General features: G+C 43.4%; 1 long non-coding RNA gene and 1 pseudogene across 1 annotated transcript; both read left to right on the top strand.

Annotated features, from left to right (window-relative positions):
• Positions 1 to 3,318: 3,318 nt before the first annotated feature.
• Positions 3,319 to 5,403, top strand: LOC128408745 (nurim-like; annotated as a pseudogene).
• Positions 5,404 to 14,918: 9,515 nt separating this feature from the next.
• Positions 14,919 to 15,860, top strand: LOC128408644 (uncharacterized). The gene is made up of 2 exons (XR_008329141.1): positions 14,919 to 14,958; positions 14,993 to 15,860. It is a non-coding gene; the product is annotated as an uncharacterized LOC128408644 (long non-coding RNA).
• Positions 15,861 to 16,274: the final 414 nt, after the last annotated feature.

Genomic DNA, 16,274 nt, shown 5'->3' with positions numbered 1-16,274 from the left:
CATGTGCATTTGGCCCCCCGGGTCTGAAGTTCTCCACCCTTGGCACATTAACATCATGTGCAAACCAGGTAACTGTAAAGAGTGCCGTTTCAACCCAACCGTGGTGTATATTTTATACAGGAATCAGTTGCGGCAGCAGACATGCAGCCTCACACCTCTAGACCTGGCTTAGCACCAGAGATGGGGTTGGCAACCAAGATTTAGAAAGCTGAGGCATCTCTGTCCTTCAAGGGCACTATACCACTTTAAACAGTCATGGTTTCCCCAAAGAATTCTGGGAGCTGTAGTTCGTTAAGGTTGCTTGGAGCTGTTAGGTAGAGTTGCCATGTTTTGAAGAGCAAAAAAAGAGGGTGCTTATGATGACTCTCATTTTAATACCTCTACTATATGTAGGCTATCGAAGCTGTGATGTATTGTTGGGAGGGCGGGCAGGAGAAGAGAAGAGGACAGCAAGTCTTCCACCATCAGTTATGGCTATATCTCATCCAGAAAGTATAGAGATTTTGGCAAATTTATCCAGTGGGATAGAAATTTTACCCCTCAAAAAAGAGGACACATAGCAACCCTTAAAACCCTTATTTCTCTCAAAGAGTTACAATTCCCCAAGTTCTCTGTGAGAAGGAATAGATAGTGAAGCCACTCTACGTATGATATCTCTGGGAGATCTGTCCCTTACGGCGATCAAACCTGCAACCTTAGCACCATCGGCACCACACTCTAACTTACTGAGCTATCCAGAGAACACCAGCTTGTGGAAGGATTGTTTTAAGATGATGAGAGAGAACAATTTGTCTCTGGGATCAGTTTCTGGGCTACTATCTGAGATCCTCTGCCAGCCCCCGCTGGATGTGTTGGGATATTTCCGTTCCACCTTAAAAGGGAGCAGGATGTTTGTGTCACAGCCTGCGTATTTCCTGTTCACAGGATGTTTATGTTTTCAGTTGCTTTCGTTTCTTGCTTCTTGCCTGAGCAGACCGGAGCAGGCGGTCATGGTTTCTTTGTTCTGACCAACGCTAAATAAACTGTAAATATGCTCTCCTGCTGTGCATCTTTTGCTGTGTGAATTCTGCTGATAGAGTGTGCACCAGCCTAAGAATGTGGCAATCTATTCTGAGGCTTCGTGTCGCTGATTGCTGATATTGCCTGTCTACGGGAGATCGATGGATTGTCCGGCAGGAGCTTGGGGGCTCAGATGGACTTTGTCTCCCTGGCTATAGATAACAGAGCAGTGAATTCAGAGGACCACAGACCACATGTGCATTTGGCCCCCCCGGGTCTGAAGTTCTCCACCCTTAGCACATTAACATCATGTGCAAACCAGGTAAGTGTAAAGAGTGCCGTTTCAACCCAACCGTGGTGTATATTTTATACAGGAATCAGTTGTGGCAGCAGACATGCAGCCTCACACCTCTAGCCCTGGCTTGGCACCAGAGATGAGGTTGGCAACCAAGATTTAGAAAGCTGAGGCATCTCTGTCCTTCAAGGGCACTATACCACTTTATACAGTCATGGCTTCCCTCAAAGAATTCTGGGAGCTGTAGTTTGTTAAGGTTGCTTGGAGCTGTTAGGTAGGGTTGCCATGTTTTGAAGAGCAAAAAAAGAGGGTGCTTATGATGACTCTCTTTTTTAATACCTCTACTATTGTAGCCTTATGAGGCTTTGCCCTCGGGTGGGAAAAATATTGCGCCTGGGAAAGGGAAGTGGGAGTCAACAGACACTCAAGGAATAGTTTCGGAGAAAAGGCTTTTATTTCTACCATCCATGAACTGGTAGAAGGAGCAAGTGTCATGAGTCACAAAAAGCATGCACGAAGTTCACAGTCATGTGCACAAGCATATATACCCCTTTCCAGTTCCCTCCTCCTTTCTCCTCCCTCAGGAGTCCTGCCCCATGTTGAGGTTCCTCTGAGCATGAACAGAAAGCTGTCTTGGGACTATTGTGGACTCTTGGCAGGAAAGGGGGTGAGGGGGTTTTCGGAGTGGTCCCATTGTTGTGCTTTGGCATGGTTCCCGGAGAGAAAGCAAGTTGCAATGTGGTTCTGAGAAAGGCCTGAGAAGACAATGGGCTCTGTTCTCTACCTTGTTGCAATCTTTTTAGTTACAGCAAGCGGAATGTTTCTGATGCTTAGCTGCTGAGAAAATGATTTTGAGAAGCTTTGAGCCTGCTTGGGGGGGTGACTTCGGGCCTAGGTGAGGTCACCTGTCCTCACCTTCCTTCATTCCCCCCTCTTAATCTTTGGACAGCCTTTTTCTCAAAAAGGCTCGTCCCAGGAAGGCACAGGCTGCTCGTCCCAAGAAGGTACAGGCTGGTATACTTGGGCCAGCGCTATAATCTGGGGGTGAACCATGCGTGCATATACCCCCCCTTCTGAAGCCCACATTGCAGCCAGAAAAAGTTCCTGGCGTGGACTCAGGTGTAACGGTTTGGGCTGGGAAGGTACGATTGCAGATTGTCACTGGTGCTCTTTGACACAAAGCCATCCAGTAATACGGTGATGGAATGATTGAGGTTGTAACTGATGATTCATTCCATTTGCGCACAGGGTCATTACCAAGTTAGGTTCAAGGGGGGCTTCAGTTAAGTTCTGGAGGCTCTGGGTGGAGCTCTACCAGGTGGCAAGATAATGAAAGGAGGCTGGGGCATAATTTCCCTGATTGAACGTCCCACACAAATACCCTTCTCTGCAGGGGTGTTGTAAGGCTATCCAGGGGCCCTCAACCTTCTATAAAGTTCAGTTATGCAAAAGGAAAGGAAAGAAAATGAGAAAATGTCCTCTTTCAATCCATGCTGGATTCTGGAGCCGTGCAAAGCGTCAGCTTCCGGAGTAACGTGAGCAGGGCTGTAGTCTCGCGGGTGTCGGGCAGGAGAAGAGAAGAGGACAGCAAGCCTTCCACCATCAGTTATGTCTATATCTCATCCAGAAAGTATAGCCAGAGAGATTTTAGCAAATTTATCCACTGGGACAGAAATTTTACCCCTCAAAAAAGAGGACACATAGCAACCCTTAAATTCTTTATTTCCCTCAAAGAGTTACAATTCCTCAAGTTCTCTCTACATATGATATCTCTGGGAGATCTGTCCCTCATGGCGATCAAACCTGCAACCTTAGCACCATCGGCACTACGCTTTAACTAACGGAGCTATCCAGAGAACACCAGCTTGTGGAAGGATTGTTTTAAGATGATGAGAGAGAGAAGGAGAGAGAGAACAATTTGTCTCTGGGATCTGTTTCTGGGCTACTATCTGAGATTCTCTGCCAGCCCCCTGCTGGATGCACTAGGCCTCACCTTGAGCGAACCTCTTTTCTTTGCAGATGCTGCTCCTAATCTTCAATGGGAAGCTGCCCTGAGGGATCCCAAGATTCTGCGGCCACTAATGGTGGACGTGGGCTTAATTGTCCTCTTCAACCTGCAGCACAGCCTCATGGCTGCTCAGCAAGTCAAACACTGGACCAGATGTTGTTACAGAGATCTTTCTATGTCTTCTGCACAGCGCTGACTCTCCAGGTAGGGGTATCAATTTGGGGCACCAAAATGGGGGGAGAGGACTGAAGGGGAGGAAGAAGTCCCACAGGCAAGATAACAGAGCAACTCAGAGTGAATTCTGAGCCAAGTCAGAAATGCTAAACTCAAAATGCAGAATAAATCTTCCTGGCATGATGTCGTTTAGATTTCACACTCTGCACTTTCATGGAATTGTTATTGCCAAAGCAAATCCTCCAATTTCAGCATTAAGTCTTTGCTCCTTGGTAGTTTATTTTGAGCACGGAGCTCCCAAACTCACACCGTTAACTCAGCATAGCCTTCATTATGTTGTGAAGCAAAATTCATCATTGCAATGATGAGAACTAGAATCTTGCACAATTTAAAAACAACAACCCAGTGTGGATATGATTTGTATGATTTGGCTAATGCCTGCACGTCCATTGGATTTTCTACAATGTGATCGCAGTTTAGGAGTCCCAAAATGCAGCCATATGAGACGTGTGCCTGCAGGAGAATCTACTTCTATCTAATGCGCCTTTTCCTTCCCACCTAGCTGCTGATGAGGTACTGGCAGCCTGTGCAGGATGCTCCTGTGCTCTGGAATACGAGCAGGGAGCCGTGGGTCACTTGGGTCCCTCTCATCTGCTTCATCCTCCACTTCATTGCTTGGCTGGTCATCTTTAGCATCCTCCTCATCTTTGACTACGCAGAGCTGATGGGGGTCAAACAGGTACCGCGCAGCTTCCCTTTTCCCATCTAGAGAGGCCACCGTCCGGTATTTGGTGGCTGAGCTCAGCGAGGCTGAATGACCCAACCAATGAGGGTGATAGAAGATCTTTCCTCCTGCTGTAAAATATTTCTAAAAAGAGAGGTCCCAGGGTTGAAGCAAATTTGGAAGCCATGACCTCTCTCTTGGAAGCTCTTAATGTGCTCTGGCTTTACAGTGATAGCAGTTAGGGGGGTGCATTGGATTTGGATGAATTCTGAGGGATTTTTAATAATAATAACAACGATATTTATTTGATTTTAAACCTATAAGATCATATCAATACACAGAACATCCACATTTGGAGATTCCTCATAATCTCTGGACTTCCCACCTTCCCCTCCGTGGGTCCTATTATTAAACCTTTTCTACTGCACCTTTTTCAATAGTCCCTATTTTATATAAGTCCATTATCTCCACAGTACCTGCTATATTACGAGTGTTATTGCAATCCTGCTAGTGTTTTCGTCTGTTTAAAGTGGTCTCCAAGATAAATTATAAACTTTCCCCATCTAACAAAGGATGGGGGAAATTTATAATTTATCTTGGAGACCACTTTAACAAAGTTCTGGTCTTCTTGGTTTCTGAAATTTCCCGTCAGTTTTGCCATTTCGGCATAGTCCCAACAGTTTAATCTGTTATTCCTCCTTGGTAGAGACTTTATCTTTTTTCCATCTCTAGAATTCTGAGGGATTTTTGGCAAAGGCAGTGACCGCAGAAGCAATTAAATGTTTTCTCAGCAGTCCAGATAACAAAACGTAAACAGATCTCACATTCCCCCTTTGTGAATATGTAGATGCCCAATGTGTACGCAGGTCTAAAATGGTGTCGTTTCCTCAAAAGATTTGTGTCTCTGCAATGGAAACGGGCGTTTCTTTCGTTCCACAGGTTTACTACCACTACCTGGGCATGGGGGACCCTTTGGCTGTGAAGTCCATGCGTGCTGTCCACCTCTTCTCCTACCTTTGCCACCCTGTGTACCGGAGGTTTCTCCTCATCCTGTGGGCCGTTCCCTGCCTCTCCCTTGAACGCCTGCTCCTCGTGTTGCTCTTCACGGTCTACATCACCTGTGCCCACAACCTCGACCAGCAGGACTACCTCTACCTGCAAGCTCAGCTGGACAAGAATGGCCCCTCCGTCCTTAAGAACTGAACTGGTGTGGCCCCAATTTTATATGTGGGTGCTGGTGTCCTAGTATATTGGGGCCTGAGAGCCTTGTACCTTGCACTCTCCCATGCTAAGCACTGAACGATGCAATATGCCTTATATCTCCTTTTGCTTTTATGCACTCGGGACTTGAGTGGTCTATAAATGGGACCTAAGAGTTCTGGCTTCCAGCAGGCCTACTTTGCTACAACTCTTAGAACACATATAAGGAGTTCTATATGGTGATCCCACATGGTCCAGTAGGTTGGAATCCTTGAGGAAAGAGGTGGAACTCCAAAGCCTATGGCCCTCCAGAACTTGATGGACTTCAGCTGCCATCAACATCTGGAGGGCTGTGGATGCCCCATACCTGCTGCATAGGCTTAAAGGGATATATTGGGCCCAAAAAGATTTTCCCCTAGTGCTAAGAAGAACAATGAGTCACTGATAACCAATTGGAATTTAGGTGAGGTGGTCAGGTTGTTGTTGTTGTTGGAGGAGGCTTTTTTACGATTTAAAACTGCAGACAGCAGGCAGGTAGCTCAACAGACAAAATGTTCCCCATTTCTGGGAAAGCTTGAACCCGTGGAATCAGTGGGGCACTAACCCCAGTAACCTCAGTCTGCCCCCAGCCATTCCCCACCTACTGGCTGACTTTACTTCCAACCACTCAGGGGGTGGCTCTGTCTGTCATGGGCTCTGCTGCTGGCCTTCCTGCCCTAGAGGGCACCAGGCAAACCTGACTGGGATTCTGCAGCTGTTAAAAAGCACAGAAGATGCCTCAGTTGAAATTCTTTATAACAAAAGAGCATTAGAACTGGGTTTTTCAATTCATTTTTTGCTACAGAACTTCTGCCCAAGTGCTTTTTAAAGTATAGGATTTTTAACTTTGATTCACAAGCAAGAACTATTTTAAAGAGGTAGCAGCCTAGATAATTGGTGGAGTGGGCTGTGAGGTTTTTTTGCTTTTTGCAAATATACCTCTTCAGCACAGTGTCTTCCAAATACATTTCTGTTCCAAGCAAGCAATCAGAATTCATTGCCCATCCTCTTGCTTCTGTCGCGTCAATTCAGTTCCAAAGCATTCTGAATTCCAAGGCCTACCTGGGCTGAAGAAGACAAGGCCTTGAGAAAGATTCTGGTCAAGATGGCCGTCCAGCAGTGGACCACCTGCCTCTCAAACCCAAATATATCTCCATGTGGTGGGTGACTTTTAACTCGCCCCCACCCATCAGAATTAATGACAAAAAATATGATTTATGTGATCTTTGAATCAAGTACATTTACAGGCAAAAGCGGGCTGTGGGGGGGGCAGGGGTTGATTCTAGGATTATGTCTCCAGGCTCTACCTAGCAATGGTTGATCTTTGCCTTAATTTGTAACTCAATGCCTTGAACATCCACTAGCATTTATTTTTAAATGCTGATAATGCTTTCATTGTAGCTTTTTTTTTATTTCTGTACCCCCTTGCTAACAAAGTATTTTTATACACATGAAAAGCAAATCTTGGATTGAGAAGATAATGGTTTGTAAAGTAAAAAAAAGGGTGTGTGTTTTTAAAAAAAGTTTATGTCTGTCTCTGTTCTGAAATTTGGTTTTAATGTAAAGTGTTTCAATATATTTGGGTTTGTTTATTAAGCAGAAGTGATGAGCTGCTCCTGGAAGCTAAAAATGAGCTCTGTATCAACAAAAGTTTTACCTATAATTATTCATAATGAAAAGTTGTAAGAAACATGAGATTTTCCACCCTTGAGTTTTTGAACTACAACTCGCATCAATCTTGGCCATACAGGCTGAGCCTTATGGGAGTTGTTCCCCAACATCTGAACAACCCCATGTTGGATATCCCTGCTCTATATTATTATTTATTTCATTTCTATACCGCTTTATATTTTTAAGAAAAACCTCAAAGCGGTTTACAGCATATTAAATCAATAAAACATACCGTATTTTTCGCACCATAGGGCGCACCGGACCATAGGGCGCACCCAGTTTTTAGGGGGGGAAATCAAGAGAAAAAAAATTCCCCCCCAGCCCCAAAGAGCAGCGTACAGGCTGCGCACAACCTCTCCCTGCCGGAGGGGTTGCGCGCAGCTATGGAGCAAGCCAAAGCAGCAAGCAGGATGGATCCCGCTCGCTGTTTTGGCTTCCCTTTTAGCCCCTGCAGCCTCTCCCTCCCGGGGGACAGAAGGCAAGCAAAATGCAAGGGAGATAGTTAAAGATACAGAAAACTGAATGCAGACTTCCAACACATAGCAAGGAGAGACAAGAGGGACTTCTTAAACGAGCAGTGCAAAGAAATAGAGGGAAACAATAGAATGTGAAAAACCAGAGATCTGTTCAAGAAAATTGGAGATATGAAAGGAACATTTTATGCAAAGATTACCATTATAAAGGACAAAAGTGGTAAGGACCTAACAGAAGCAGAAGACATTAAGAAGAGGTGGCAAGAATACACAGAGGAATTATGCCAGGAAGATATGGATGTCCCATACACCCCAGATAGTGTGACTGATGACCTTGAGCCAGATATCCTGGAGAGTGGAGTCAAATGGGCCTTAGAAAGCACTGCTAATAATAAGGCCAGTGGAAGTGATGACATTCCAGCGTAACTATTTAAAACCTTAAAAGATGATACTGTTAAGGTGCTATACTCAATATGCCAGCAAGTTTGGAAAACTCAGCAGTGGCCAGAGGATTGGAGAAGATCAGTCTACAACGCAATCCCAAAGAAGGGCAGTGCCAAAGAATGCTCCAACTACTGCACAATTGTGCTCATTTCACACACTAGCAAGGTTATGCTTAAAATTCTACAAGGCAGGCTTAAGCAGTATGCGGACTAAAAACTCCCAGAAGTACAAGCTGGATTTTGGAGGGGCAGAGGAACCAGAGACAAAATTGCAAACATGCGCTGGATTAGGGAGAAAACTAGAGAGTTCCAGAAAAACATCTACTTCTGCTTCATTGACTACGCAAATGGGAGTGCCTGACCACCTCATCTGTCTCCTGAGAAATCTCTATGTGGGACAAGAAGCAACAGTTAGAACTGGATATGGAACAACTGATTGGCTCAAAATTGGGAAAGGAGTACGACAAGGCTGTATATTGTCTCCTTGCTTATTTAACTTATATGCAGAGGACGAGATGGTTGGACAGTGCTCTCAAAGCTACTAACATGAGTTTGACCAAACTGCAGGAGGCAGTGGAAAACAGGAGTGCCTGGCGTGCTCTGGTCCATGGGGTCACAAAGAGTCAGACACGACTAAGTGACTAAAGAACAACAACAATGTCCAATCAGCATTCCCTAATGTAGAAGCAATTCTGAGAATGTTCCTTTGAATGATGATTGCAAATTGCCATTTGTAAATATCTGTTTCTCGACCTGAAGAGGATAAAAAACGAATTTCGAACAACAATGTCTCAAGAGAAATTACTTCAGCCTCATGTATATAGAAAGTGACAAGCTAAGCAGTTTATCATTTGATGATATCATCAGTGACTTTGCTTTGGCAAGGCAAGAAGGAAAGTATTGTAATTTAGATCATGTTTGTGTACTGTTTTTATACACAGTACACAATGAATCATGATAAAATTATACAGTTGAATGGGTATTGGGTAGATGCATTAATACAATTAGTCCTGTAAATTAATTTTTATGTACAGGTGTGTGTAGTATTGGTATTATTTTTAAATCCGACATAGTACTAGAAATACTGTCTTTTACACTCACTAAGTGTAACAGGGTACAAAGGTCTGCTGTCCCAATGAAGAATGTGGACTATTATGGTAATATTGACACCTATATAAAAAAATGCATTGTATTAACTACAACTGCATTGTACAGGTTATAACAATTAATTTCATATTAATAATGCTATTTATAATTATTAGTAGTTTGCATCATATATTTACAGCTATTATTATAGCAAGTTTCTAGGACTAGATTAGGAGTCTTTGTAAACTGTGTTTCTAAAGGAACTTTTGTTATTGCCAAATGCCAATGTGTTTGCATTATTAAGTTTGCTATGAATAACAAAACCATTTTAAGTTAGAGCTTAATAATTATTTCACTATTAATATACTTCGTAATTGTATTTCAGTTCAACAATTACTTTGAGAAAATACATACTCTGATATGTGCAAATGGTTTAGATACCTAGGTCCATAAATTACCATACAGCCTATATTCAACACAAAAAACAGCGACAATTTGTGGTTGACAAAGGACAGCTGGACATATAAAGGGCCCCATGACCTCCAGTAGATTAGGGCCTCATCAAACCTCAATCCGCCCTGCCCCCACTACTTTATGCAAGGAGTTCAAGGAACAAAGAGCTGCTTTGGAGAAGGCCTCACCCCTTCCCTCTTCCTGCCAGGACCCCCCTGCCTTTGTTTTCCTCCCCATCTTTTCCTCTTTCTCCCTCTGCCATCCAGCAATCCATGTCCCCATCTCCTCTACAAAACGGAAGACTTGGATGTTTGGATGTTTTTGGTGTTTCTTATTTTGTTGGAAGCCGCACAGAGTGGCTGGGGAAACCCAGAAAATGGGGGGGGGGTATAAATATCATGTATTTATTTATATTATTATTACTATGGCGAGCCTGGTCTGCAATACCCAATCCGCTCCCCTTTCCCGCTTCATTGCTTGCAACTCCCTTTGCACCAGATCCGGGCAGGAGGAAGCTTCTCTCTTTCCACAACGGAAACCCCCCCACCACCACCTTCAAGACCCCATTAAAAAGAACAGCTCCCTTTCCTCCCTCCTCTTCTTCTCCCCGCCTGGAACTTGTGCAGGCCGCCTCTCCCCGTCCAGGGGTTTCTCATCCTGGACCCCCACCCCTTGCAAAGCCCCTTCCATGTCCCCATCTCCTCTACAAAACGGAAGACTTGGATGTTTGGATATTTTTGGTGTTTCTTATTTTGTTGGAAGCCGCCCAGAGTGGCTGGGGAAATCCAGAAAATGGGTGGGGGGGTATAAATATCATAGTATTATTACTATTATTACTACTATTGTATGCCTTGCCAGCAATGCCCAACCCTCTCCCCTTTCCCGATTCCCTGCAACTCCCTTTGCACCAGATCCGGGCAGGAAGAAGCTTGGCAGGGGGTTGGACTCGATGGCCCTTGTGGTCTCTTCCAATTCTATGATTCTATGAAGCTTCTCTCTTTCCACAACGGAACCCCCCCCCCCCGCCCACCTTCAAGGCCCCATTAAAAAGAACAGCTCCCTTTCCTCCCTTCTCTTCTTCTCCCCGTCCCGGGGCTTCTCATCCTGGACCCCCACCCCTTGCCAAGCCCCTCCCCTCCTTCCCCGCCGCTGGCTTTGCACTCATCCGAAATTCTGGAGATGGTGGCAGCGACCCTGGGCAGCAGGGGCGGGAATGGGAAATAAGGACATTACAAACTCAATTTGCAATGATAATAAACAAAGAAGTTGAATGGAACATTAAAAGGTTAAGACAAAAAAACTTTGAGTTTGCAAACAAATCAGGAAAATGGCTTGCGTGGCAACTGAAAAAGAGAAAGGAGCAGAGTACAATCAATAAAATCAAGATAAATGGACAGGAGACAGCTGATCCGAAAGAAATAAGGAGAGGTTTCTTGGAATTTTACAAACAGTTATATAAAAATAAAGAAAGGAACAATAAGAAGAAAATAGAAAGATACCTAAAAGAGAAAATGGTGCGGAAGATCCCGACAGATCAAAAAGACCAGCTGAATGCCCCAATAGGAAAAGAAGAAGTAAAGGAAGTGATAAAGGAGTTGAAGAGAGGGAAAGCTCCGGGTCCGGATGGGTTTACATCGAGTTATTATAAAGAAATGAAAGATGTGTTGGTGACCCCGTTGACTGAGGTTTTGAACAACATTTTAAAAGAAAGAGACATTCCAGAAACGTGGAAAGAAGCGTTCATTACATTAATTCCGAAACAAGACTCGGATTTAACTCAAGTTAAAAACTATAGGCCTATCTCATTATTAAATACAGACTATAAGATCTTTGCAGGAATTCTTGCGAAGAGATTGAAAAAGATATTGATAAAACTCATACACAAAGATCAAGCAGGCTTCCTACCAGGCAGACAAATGAGAGATAATGTAAGAAATATAATTAATGTCATAGAATATCTGTCTGATAGGAGCGATAAACAAGCAATTTTAATGTTTGTAGACGCAGAAAAGGCCTTTGATAACGTGATTTGGGAATTTATGTTGAAAAACTTAGAATATATGGAAGTGGGACAAGAGTTCTATAATGGTATAAAGGCAATCTATACGGAGCAGAGAGCAAAATTGATTGTGAATAATGTTATTACAGAAGATATTCAAATATCCAAAGGAACAAGACAAGGTTGCCCACTATCACCACTGTTATTTATAACGGTTCTGGAAGTCTTCCTAAATGCAATTAGACAAAACAAGCAAATAAAAGGGGTAACAGTAGGTCAAAATGAGTATAAAGTTAAAGCCTTTGCCGATGATTTGGTACTGACTATGGAAGAACCATTAGAAAGTGTGAAGGAGGTACTAGATGAAATGGAACAATTTGGAAGGGTGGCAGGATTCAGACTGAATAAGAGAAAGACCAAAATTATTGTAAAAAATATGGAACAAAGTATGATTGATTTGTTGCAGCAACGAACTGAGATAGAGGCGGTGAAAAAGGTTAAATATTTGGGAATTTGGTTATCACCTAAGAATATTGATTTGTATCAAAATAATTATATCCCGGTCTGGAAAGGAATTAAGAAAGATTTGGAGGTGTGGGCCAGATTGAAATTATCATTCTGGGGAAGAATATCTACGATAAAGATGACGGTGCTACCGAAAATGTTGTTTTTATTTCAGACTATACCCATATTAAAGGGTACAGGAACTTTTAGAGAATGGCAAAGAGTGATTTCAAGGTATATCTGGCAGGGGAAGAAGCCGAGAATAAAATTTAAGTTATTGACGGATGCAAAAGAAAGAGGAGGCTTCGCCCTGCCAGATATGAGATTGTACTATGAAGCAGCATGTATATGCTGGATAAAGGAATGGATAAAGTTAGAAAACAATGAGTTACTAGATCTTGAGGGTTTTGACAACAGATTTGGGTGGCATGCGTATCTATGGTGTGATAAAAAAAGGGTTCACAAAGGATTTGGGAACCATATTTTCAGAGGTCCACTAATAGAGGTCTGGGAAAGATATAAAAATATATTAGAACCAAAAACACCACATTGGTTATCTCCGCTAGAGGTACTGAGTGTTAAGAAGATTAATATGAGAGAAAAATGGGAATGGGAGCCCCCGCCTGGGAGGCAGGATATTTCCGGGGGCGGGATAATTGCAGTACCCAGCCAATGGGGAGAGGAGGGAGGGAACCTGGGCTTCGAGCATAGGGAACAGATGCTCGTTGCCTTAAGGGTTAAAGCCAGAGAGTGCAAGCTGCTAGAGGGGAGGGTGCTGCTGCTCGATACTGACTTGGGAAAGGGGGTGGGGCTTAAGCTGAACAGCTGACCGGCCCCCCTCTGCCCTCGTGCTCTGCCCTTGTCCTGCAAGGAATCGGGTGAGTGCAAAGCGCCACGGGGTGCAGCAAGCTTTGGGGGGGGGGTTGTGCAATGCAATGCAATACCCATGGAATTGGAGTTGGGGGTGGAGAGAGAGCAGGCAGGGAAGCGGTGGGTCAAGTGTGGGGGTATTGCAGCTGATTCATCCTAGTTGCAAGTAAGAGACAGGGGCCTCTCCCTGAAGGTTCTCTCTCTCTCTCTCTCTCTCTCTCTCTCTCTCTCTCTCTCTCACACACACACACACACACACACACACACAGAAAAACATTCGTCTGCATGCACACACAGATCACATGAAGACCCCTGTAGTTTGATCAAGCCCATCTAGTCCCTGTTAGAATCTTAGAGATGGAAGGGGACCCTGAGAGTCATCTAGTCCAACCCCCTGCAATGCAGGAATCTCAGCACTGTCTCCTCATGGTGGCCAAGCCTGCAAGGAGCCCAAGAACATCTCTCCCCTCCGGCGGCTTCCAGGAAACCTTATTCAATTAAGCATAATAATAATAATATAACAACATTATTTGTACCCGCTTAAATGGCTGGGTTTCCCCAGCCACTAGGGCAGTTCCCAACAGAATATTTTTTAAAAACCAATGAAACATCAGCATTAAAAGCTTCTCCATACAGGGCTGCATAATAGGAGTTTGCCTTTGTAAAATTGGAGAGTGAAAGAGGAAGGAATCTCAGGGTGGGCTTTTTTTGTGGGGGACATGATTTTTCTAGTCAGGGGGCAGAAGGAGCTGGAGTTAATCCCTAGCTGGAGATCCGCCATCCCCTTGTCTCAGTCTAGATTTGGGTCTCTGCCTCCTCCATGTACTTCGTTCTTTCTTCTCCATTTTTCTCTCTCTATGTGTTAGGAGAAGTAACTGCTCAGTCGCAATCACTTGGGACGAACTCCTTTATATGATAGTTTATATATATAGATATACTTTTGTAATATAAGCCTGCCTTCAGGGATCTAATTGTGAACTGAATGAAAATGAGTAAACTACCTGTATATTGATTTTAATAAGATTGTCGTGTCTACACTTTTAAAGATGGATAACAAGGGATCTTACTAGGAATCTTAAATAGTGAGGCTCACATGAGCCTGCAACGAGCTTACCGCTGTGCAAATTTGAAAAGGAGAATGTTTGAATTATGCTAAGATAGAGAACTTGTTAACGCAAGTTAGTAAGGATATCATCAAATAATATATCCTCTCCTGCCTTTCTAAACATTCCCACAGGTCAGTTCCTAGCTAGAGATCTGCCATCCCCTTGTCTTGGTACAGATTTGGGTCTCTGCCTCCTGGGATTTTAGACACACACGGTCGCCACATGTTTACTGCAGCAGGCAATGGCTCCCTCGCATGTGTGAACAGCCATTGGGGGTCACTCTGAAACAACACAAAGATTGGGCGTTGCTTTGACGAATATCCTGCAACCAACCACCTCCTGAGCCCTCTGGTCTCTCCCACTGCCAATAAAAATAAAATACTTGTTTACCTGACGTTGACACAAAAGCTCACATACTATAGAAATGAATGAAATGTTTATTTCTTTCCCGCTTTCCTTCCCTCTCTCTTCACACTTTTCTTTCCCCTCCCAACTCCATATTGCCTAGAACAGTACTGTCTCACTCTGAATAGGACTGATTTATTTGAAGGATTCTGTGACTTGAAAACAAAGACTCTGGGTGTACCCAAGAATTCAATAAAAACATTTTAAAAAACAACAGTCTCTCTCATCCATTAACATTCTTCAATGCAGCTTCATTGGAAAGCCATGGAATGTGATCCTGCAAAGGGCCAGTCTAGGTATTAGGGCTGCCACTTTTTTTGCACCTAAGAGGCAGACAATATGCAGTAGGTAAATAAGATATTTTGGGTTGTAGTTGAGGAAATTTCCTCCACGCCAGCACAAAAGCCCCCAAACATACTCCAGAAAGCACATAGTAAACCTGCTGCATACATGTTATCTACCGCCTTAGAACATGCCCTGTATGGAGCAGTTACAGAAATCTCAGTATGGTGCCTATCTGTTATTCTGAAATGTGGGCTGCAGTACAAAATACCAGTTTTTGTGCAGCCTGGGCCTATGCATATTTATTTAGGAGTCCCATTCGGTATTTTAAGGAGCGGGATCAAGGGTTTCATGACCCACTTCTTACAGTGTATGAAGTAGCTTACAGCAAAAAAAGCCTAATGACTCTTCTGGGTAACTGAATGAACTACTTTAATAAAAATTTATGAAGCAGGACCTGGAGGAATTTTACCCTTATGCTTCTCATATAATCGGTTATACATATAATCAGTTATCAGTTATCTATATATCCATGTATAACCAGATATTTCTACAATGATTTTATAATCCATGTTTGAATCGTGAAAGCTTCTGCTTGGCTTAATAGCAAATTGCTTAGATCTGAAAAATCCAAAATAAACTTTGTCCCAGTACCCCTCCTTGTTCTCTCCCTATCTCACTGAACATAAGGGGGGAAGCAATAAATCTGATGTGCTGGCACATTTCCCCCCCTTGTCCAGACAGGGTCTGAGCAGTGAAACAGGAAGATGCTAATCGCAGAATGTCCCAGTAAAAGATGGCCGCATAGGAGCAACGTTCGAAGTTCCTTTCGTCTAAGTTTTGTTTCTCCCTCCTCGCCATAATCAGGGGAAAGGTTAAGACTGCATGTTCAAACTGTAAAAGCAGAAGTTGGGAGGGAACTCTTTACATGATCAAGAGGGAGGCTTGAATGCACTCATTAGCTTTATTTTTGCTGCCGTTTGCAATTGTATCCAATTATGTCATGATCTATGATGTATGTACTCAGGTATAAAGCCTCTGGGCGCTAGGGCCCGGGGCACAGTCTTTTGGAAAGGATTCCACTGGGTCAATTATTGCTCAGCAATAAACATCACTTTCTTTTTCTCCACTGCTACGTCTGTCAATTCTTGGACACTATTTGAGTTGGTCACTGGTACCTTAAAATCCTTGCAACATAACAATGGAGAGCATATTTTACATTGTCTTTGGGTTTCTTGGCCCCAAAGACAATGTAAAATATGCTCTCCATTGTTATGTTGCAAGAAACCCATGTAACAAGGTTACACAGGAAAATACTCATTAACAAGAGATTGGGACAGGAGTTTATTTCATCGGATAAAGTTAAAAAAAGAGGAGTTGTGATATATGCAAAGGAGAGACTATTACCAAAATTAATTTTTAAAGATGAACAAGGAAGATTTTTGGCAATTGAAGTTCAAGGAGAGAAATTTTTGATCGTAGGAATTTATGCACCGAATGAGGGGAAATCTGAATTCTTTAAAAAGTTGCATGAGATTTTATT

The sequence above is a fragment of the Podarcis raffonei genome, chromosome 2 (genome assembly GCF_027172205.1).
Source record: "Podarcis raffonei isolate rPodRaf1 chromosome 2, rPodRaf1.pri, whole genome shotgun sequence".
NCBI lineage: Eukaryota > Metazoa > Chordata > Lepidosauria > Squamata > Lacertidae > Podarcis > Podarcis raffonei.
The sequence above is the reverse complement of the archived record's forward strand: the minus strand, read 5'-3'. Positions and strand labels throughout refer to the sequence as shown.